This window comes from Saimiri boliviensis, chromosome 1 (genome assembly GCF_048565385.1).
Source record: "Saimiri boliviensis isolate mSaiBol1 chromosome 1, mSaiBol1.pri, whole genome shotgun sequence".
Classification (NCBI taxonomy): domain Eukaryota; kingdom Metazoa; phylum Chordata; class Mammalia; order Primates; family Cebidae; genus Saimiri; species Saimiri boliviensis.
Window position 1 is genome coordinate 15841982 of NC_133449.1, and position 8529 is coordinate 15850510.

The window sequence follows — 8529 nt, forward strand, 5'->3', positions numbered from 1 at the left end:
TTCTCTCAGAATCCCATTCAAGATGTCAGATTACATTTAGCCATCATGTCTTCTTAGGCTCCTCTTGCTGTGACAGTTTCTAAGACTCTTCTTGTTTTTGATGACCTTGGTAGTTTCAGGAGCACTGGTCAAGCATTTTGAAGAACGTCCCTCTCCTAGGATTTGTCTGATGTTTTCTCTCATGATTAAACTGGGGTTGTGGGTTATCAGGAGGGAGCCACAGAGACCAAGTGCCAATGTTACCATCTCATATCAAGGTTACCTACCATCTACATGATTTATGACTGTTGATGTTGACCTTGGCCACCTGGTTGAAGTTAAGCTTGTCATGTTTCTTCATTGCAAAATTTCTCTGACTCCTGCCCCCAATTCCACACTGCACCCTTGGAAAAAAGTCACTAGAAGTAGCTGCTGCCTAAGGAATGGGGAGTCAGGCTCCAGCCCTTGATAGGAGGGTGTCTATATCAATGATTGGCATCAGCTAATTCTGCACAGGAGTTTTATCTCTTCCCCGCTGGCTCGGCATGTCCCAGGGTTACTCTTAGTGTGACATTCCTCCTTGAGTCTTTCAAGATGCTAGGTTCTCACATTGGCAACATGCTGTGCTTGGACAACTCTGCCTCCTTCACTCACTCAGTTATCCAGCTCTACAAAATCATGCTTTAACACAGTTTAAAAAACAAACAAATGCCTCTGATTGCAGACAAGGCCCTCTAGTGTCTGGCATTATCTTTCTTCCCATTCTCACCTGTTCCTTCCCTACCCATGCTCTAACTCTGCTCCAGAGTAAATGAATTACCATGCCACTGAAATATTCACATGATTTCAAGTCTCTCTGCCTTTCCACCTACCCTTATTTCTGCCTGGTGGTCACCTCCCCTCCTTGACCGTCTTTAAGTCCAACCTTCTGAAGAACAGACAGTCCAACCTTCTCATCTTCCAGGAAGTCTCCTCGAATAGTCAGAATTCCCTTCTCATTTCACTACAGATCTTGATACATTCCTCTAGCACTACACTTACCAAGTGGCATTTTAAGTATTTGTTCATATTTCTGTTTTCTTATAGAATGAATACTTTAAGGGCAGGGATTCTGACTTATTCATATCTTTGCTACCAATATCCAGCATATTTAGTATCTGTGGAATGAATGACTGGCTCAATCGTTATGTGACTTTTCACATACCTACCTAAAACTCTCCCACTGGCATGGCACCCTCTAGGAATGTGACTTTTCACACCTATGCCTATGACTCTCCCACTGCCCACTAGCATGGTGCCCTCCTAGGGGGCAGGTACTCACCTCATTATTCTGTGTCCATACACAGTACCTAAAAGCTCATCTCACCTAGAAGACCCCTAACACCTGTGATGTGTTAGCAGGTTGGCTAACAGTCAGGGAGAGGTTCTGGGGTGGGCTCTTCCTCCAAGGTGGGGATGCTCCACATGCCCAAAGAGCTGCTGATTATAAACAAGCCGTTGAAATAAGTAGCGGCTTCATCTGAAAGTTGTTTTTGGTTGCAGAAATGTGCTGACCGTCCTTTAATACGGAGACAGGAAGGAGGCACTGCAATCAAACATAATTGGAAGATTACAGGAGCTCAAAATTACCCTATAGCAGAAAATTATTTTTCATGCTAGGCAGAGAAACCCAGGCATTGATTTCCCCCCACCTTTTTATGCGAAGAAGCCTCTTGAAGATAATCAGATTTCACTGAGAAGATACAATGGTAGATTTTCCCGTTAAACTAATATTTCAATGGATATTCAGAAAGATCCTCTGCCATGGTGTCAGAAATAACATAGAAACCTGTCATTTGGGTAATTTAGATTTGTATAAAGCTGAGTTGGCAAGACTGTCATGCTGAACTCCATTTACTCTTGGAATTTTTTCCCTGCTGTTCAGGTACAAGGCTTCCAGGTGTGTAGTCACGACTTGGCCATAATATCCCATAATAGGCCATTAGTCTTTCTAAAGGCATGGACAACTGAGAAATATGCATTCCTCTGTTTATCCAAGTGATTATATATTCTTTAAAATATTATATACTCAGTATTCTCATATGCTGCTAGGGGAACGATAAATTGCTGCAGGCTTTATAGCAATGGAAAGCAATTTGACAATACATTTTAAATGTCTTGGAAACACTCATACCCAGTAATTTTATTTCTGGGTGCATATTGCTTATTTTTTAAAAATCCTGTCATTGTGGGAAATTTCAAACCAATACAAGAATAGAAGAGAATAATAAACTACCATGTATCCAACCTCTAGCTTCTATAATTCTTAATTTATGGCTAACCTTATTTTAATATACTTAGCCATCTCTCCCCAACTGGATTATTTTGAAGCAAATCCAAAACATCATATCATTCATATCATTTCTTCTCTAAATATTTCAGCACATATCCTTAAAAGACATGGAATTTTCTGCAAGCTGGAGACCCTGAAAAAGAATATAAAAAGACAGGGAGTTTAAAAATAGCTACCATCTTATTATCACCTAAGAAAAATCACAATTCCTTGATATCATCAGGTATCTTGTCAGTGTTCAAAATTCTCTGATTATTTCTAAATACCTTTAATGTCAGGTTTGTTCGACAAAGATTCAAACAAGATCCATGCATTGGATTAGGTTGATATGCCTCTTAAGTGTCTTAACTTTTTGTTCCTCTTCCTTATTTCTTCTTGCAATCTATTTGTTGTAGGAACTGGGTTGTTTGTACTGTAGTTTTCCCACGTTGGATATTTTGCTGCTTTCCTGTATTACGTACAGACTGGTGGTTAGCACTAGGGGCCGTTTCATACCCAGGTTTGATTATTTGGTAAGAAAACCTCAGAAGTACTGTTGTATACTCCCACAGAGGTATATGATACCTGGTTGCCTCTCCTTTTGTGGTATTAAAATTGGCTAGTCGCTAGTGCATCTAGTGAGCTGATTAATATAAAGTTTACCAAGAGCTTTCCATCAGATGCTTTCAGCAGTCATTGATGACCATTGTTAGATGTATTACTTCCTCAGGGTTGCATAATGGTGATATTCTGATCTTCCCTCTGATCTTAACTTATTAGCTAGGCTATTTGTTTAAAAAGAAACGTTCTTTTATTAACTGTTCGACAACTCTGAGGTAGAGTTTGTGGAGAAAAGGCAGGATAAGTACTTTATTCTTTTATTGACTAATTTTCAGAATAATGAGTTGATTCCCTAGCAGCCTAGAATGATGATTTTGGTTGCCAGAATAACAGACCCCGATGTGCACAACTTAATCCCCAGAAATGATGTTACCTTACATGGCAAAGGGACTTCACAGAAGTGATCAAGTCAAGGGTCTTGAGATGAGGAGATGATCTTGGATTCTCCTGCTGGCCCAGTGTTATCACAAGGAACAGATGAAGAGGGAGGCAAATGGGTTGAAGTCATAAAGGATGTGAGGACAGAGCAGAAGTCTTGGTGATGTGAGCCATGAGCCAAGGAATGTTGGCAGCCTCTAGAAGCTGGAAAAGGCAAAGACATGAATTGTCCCCTAGATCGTCTGGAAGGAACAATGCTAGGCACACCCATTTTGGAGTTCTGACCTCCAGAACTGCACAAAAATAAACTGGTGGTTTGTTAAACCACCAAGTTTGTGATAATTTGTGATACTAGCAATAAGAAGCTAACACAATGGCCCCGTGTTTTTGAATATTGATATTTCTATCCATATTATTTTAGAACCTCAAATTACTTGATTGGCTCCTGTGTCTTCTAGCCAGAATTGTAGGGATAATTGCTTCCACTTTATACATAACATGATATTCCAGGTTTATCTTGTACTTTTGTAGGATGAGGCATTTTTTCAAAGAATCCTGGTCTCTCTCATTGAGAAATGCTGTTCAGAGACCACAGTTTGAGTGAGAGGATGTTCATTGCTACTGGGCTGGTCATTTTTCTCTAGACCTTTCTTATTTTCATTTTTTGAGACAGACTCTCACTCTGTCACCCAAACTGGAGTGCAATGGCACAATCTTGGCTCACTGCAGTCTCTACCTCCTGCATTTAAGCAATTCTCCTGTCTCGGCCTCCTGAGTAGTTAGGATTACAGGTGCCTACCACCACGCCCAGCTAATCAGCTAATTTTTTTGTATTTCTTGGTAGAGATGGGATTTCATCATGGTAGCCAGGCTGGTCTCGAACTCCTGACCTCAAGTGATCTGCCTGCACTTAGCCTCCCAAAGTGCTGGGATTACAGGCTTGTGCCACACCGCCTGGCCTATACACACAATTTTGAAAGTCTGCCATTTTGTTTTCCAATGGGATTCTTTCCATCAGCAATTGATGGCACTGTCTCTTCCCTGTATATTTAATAATAAATTGTGTGGTAAATTTTAGAATTTGGGGGTTGGTGTCTCAATGCATTTCTTATTTACATTTCTCTACTTCTCAGCCATGCTGAACATCTTAAGAGCAATATGCATTCTGTTCTTTGGGAACTCTTTTTTCATATTTCCAGTGAATTTTTCCATATGGCTGATGACCTTTTTCTTCTCTAGACTTTTTATATATTAGGAATACGAATCTTTTACCTGTGGTATAAGTTTCAAATAATCTTTTATAGTTTGACATGTGTATTTTTTCTCTGATGTTGTTGTTTTTGTTATACAGTAAGTTTTTTTACATTGTGAAAGTGTTTATGAAGTCAAATGTATCTAGCTTTTTTCTCTTATTACTTCCAGATTTGAGGATATAGTTAGGAATTCCTTTTCTACTTTGAAGTTATGGAGAAATTATCCGTGATTCCTTCTGATGTTTGTGTCATTTCATTTTTATTTATTTATTTAAATTTTATTTAGTTTTTTACATTTCAATACATTGGTGTACAGAATGAAGAGTGGATCTTATTTTATCTATTTTCATATGACTATTCATTTATTCCAACAACACTTAATAAATGTCTATCTTTCCCCACAGATTTGAAATGTTGCCTTTATCATATTTAAGTTTTTATACGCAATGGTCTGTTTCTGGATTTCTTTTTTTTACTTCTGAACTTTTTTTTTTGGCCTCCTGTTTCCCAAAGGGTCCCCTGCTTCTGTTGGCTTAACATCTCAGAACGTTGGTGTCACTGGTCTCAGATAGCACTTTGCCATCTACTACCTGGCAGGTGGTAGACTTTTGGATGATTTGCATGGAGTTACTGTTGTCCAGGGCATCACCAAGATTGAAGTCCTCGCCATAGTCCAGCAGGCAGTGGTAGGTGGTGATCTCAGCCTCCAGCTTGACCTTGATGTTCAGCAGGGCCTCCTACTCTTGGGCCTGGCACTGCCCTGCTGCCCGGGTCTGACGCCAGGTACAGCAGGACCCTGTTGAGCTGCTCCATCTGCAGGGCATACCGGGTCTCCACCTCCCTCAGGCTGTTCTCGAAACTGATTTTCATATTTCTCCTGGATTCCAGGTTTAATCTCCAAGAACTTGACTGTAGTCTCAGTTCTGTGAGCGTCATCTCAGCAGCTCCAACCTCAGCAGATTGCGTGGTGACCACTGTGGTGCTCTCCTCAGTCTGCTGAGACCAGTACTTGTCCAGCACCTCTCAGTTCTTCCGAGCCAGCCCATGATATTGGGCCCAGATGTCTGCCATGAGCTTGGTGAAGTCCTGAGATTTGGGGGCATCTACCTCCACGCTCAATCCAGAGCTGGCAATCTGAGCTTATAGACCTTTTGCTTCTTCGTGGTTCTTCTTCATGAAGAGCAGCTCCTCCTTGAGAGCCTCGATCTCTGTCTCAGCTGCAGCCGAGTGACATTGGTGTCATCGATGACCTTGCAGAGCCCATGGATGTTGCTCTCAACATACTGACACATGGCCAGCTCTGTCTCATACTTGACTCTAAAGTCATCAGCAGCAAGACTGGCATTGTCTATCTGCAGAACGGTGCAGGCATTGTCCAAAGTATTTGTGAAGATCTGAGCTCTCAGGTCTTTGATGGTCTTGAAGTAATGGGTCCAGTCTCTGACCTGGGGTCGCTTCTTCTCCAGGTGCTCCTGGTTTGCTCTCCAGCTTCTGGTTGTTGGTCTTCAGGCTCCTCACTGTCCAAGTAGAAGGTGGTCGTTCAGGCTTTGCATGGTCTCTTTCTCGTTCTGGATGCCTTCCATTCCTACCAGACCCCCAGCCATCCCCGTGGCCAGGACCCCAGGCTCCATGCCACCTGGGAAGCTGGTAGGGCACTGGGCACCTGGACAAAGCCCAGGGATTGGTAGTTGGTGGAGAAGGTGGAGTGAGTGGTGAGGTTCATGCTGTCTGGAGAGGAAAGCGATAGGACAGGAGAGCAAGAGGACAGGCTTTGCCAATGACCTATTATTTCTGGATTTCTACTCTGTTCCATTGATCTGCCTGTCCCAGCATGTTTCATACCACACCGGTTTTGTTATAGGCAGTCTAGTAGTGCATTTAATATATTGCTCTTCTTTTGTAGGATTTCTTGCTGTTATTGTTTATTTGTCCTTTCAAATAAACTTTATGATCAACTTAGCTATGTCCAGGAAAAAAAATGCAAATTGGACATATTTTGTTTAATCATATTGAATTTCAAAACTGATATGTTCATGTCCAAGAATATGTCATTTCATTTGTTCAAATCTACTTCTATATCTTTCAAAAGAAGCTTGTGCCAACGTAACGTATTTCTCTTTTACTGTGTCTTTCAACTGTCTTTATATTTAATATATAAAGGCTATTAATTTACATATATTGAGTTGTTAATTATTAAATTCTCAGAGTTCACAGTAGTTTTGAATTGACTCTTTTGGTTTTCAGTGTAATTGATAAAGTCTTGTTTTTATTGTTCAATTCTTAACACCTAGTTTCATCACTATTGTCTATTTACATTGGTTAATTACTGAAACGATGGTAAAAACTAGTAGAGATGGTAGATATCGCGTGTTGTTTCTAAGTTTAGGGATAAAGCTTCTAGTGTACCTTATTTCATCATTAAGTAGGATGCTGGCTTTAGAGCTGACATTTATACATGTGTGTGTAATGATAATGTAATCATGCAGAATTAACTGTCAGCTTTTATTTTGTGGAATAATTTTTACATAGATGGCTGGTGAATTTGAGATATAGTTAGTACATTTTTACATAGATGACTGGTGGATTTGAGATGTAGTTAGCAAATTTTTTCCACTTCTTAGCTGTATGATGGGTTCTATTAAGAGATTTCCTAGTGTTGTACCATCTTTGCATTCCTGGATGCAACATGTCAGGAAAACCACTGTTGTTTATTGTTTTTTAGTTATTTGTTTATGCTGACATATTCTGTTTGCTCATGCTTTATTATATATATATTTAAAGATAGGAGGTCGCATTATGTTTTCCAGACTGGAGTGCAGTGCTATCCACAGATATGTTTACAGAACACTACTCCTGGGCTCAAGTGATCCTCTCACATCAGCCTCCTGAGCAGATGGGACGACAGGTACCTGCCACTGAACCTGGCACTCTTTGATATTCTTTAGTGAAATATATCTGTTTTCTTTTTTAAATGTAGTTGATGTTTGGCTCTAATGCCACATTATTTACGGAAAAGAACTGGAGAATTTTCTTTGCTTTTCTGTGCTGCAAAATAGTTTCATGAGCAGTTGGGATTCTTGATTTTAGCAAAGGCAATAGAATACCTGGGTAAAAATATTCAGAGTTGGTGTTTTATTGTTGGGGAGTTCTTCAGCATTCATTATTTTCTCGAAAAAAATGGCTAGTCAAACTTTCTGTCTTTGTAAGTGTTATTTTTGGTAAGTTGTGTTTTTTTCTATAGTATCTATTTTATCTATTTTTTTCTTATTTATTTGCATAGAGTTGTAGTAAGACAGTTCCCTTATAACTTTAACATTTTCTCTCTTTTATTTCTTTTTGATACCTTTTTTTTTTTTTGTGAGTGTCTATTCTAAAGAATAATTTAAAAAAATCAGAAGGAGAATTGGCTAATAATAATTCACATGGCAATGAAGATTATAATAACAAAACAACCAGAAAAAATCATGAGTGGCAGGAGAAACGTAGGTATCTAACGGTAGGGTTATAGCTAATAGATTATGGTATGTACACATGAAACAATATTCTGTATAAAAAGAATATTAGAATGTATAATGTCATAGGAAAAATATTTTGAGCCAATGTTAAATTTAAAAGGATATAAAATTATCCATGGAACACAATCTTAATAAGAAAATAAAATGTCTACAAAAGAGATTGGGAGAAATACATCAGATCATTAAAAATAGATATGCATATATAATACCTTCAGCATCCAAAGGTCATCATGGAGACACAAAGCATCATTATGCCATGGGCTGGGTCTTTGGAATAAGGAGGGTTGTATGCAGTCTGCCCTCCTGCCTATGATCTCCCTCATTGAAACTGACTAGGAAAGCAGAAGAGAATATGATATACCTTCGAATGCTGAAGCAGAGGCACAATGATACCCCTAGGCACTACCAGAAAGTCTTGTTTTGTGAAATGAGCTCCTTCCCTTTCCCCCATTTTCTTATCTTTCTTCCTTTC

General features: G+C 39.5%; 1 pseudogene; it reads right to left on the reverse strand.

Annotated features, from left to right (window-relative positions):
- Positions 1–5075: 5075 nt before the first annotated feature.
- Positions 5076–6265, reverse strand: LOC101048777 (keratin, type I cytoskeletal 18 pseudogene; annotated as a pseudogene).
- Between the last annotated feature and the right edge of the window lie 2264 nt (positions 6266–8529).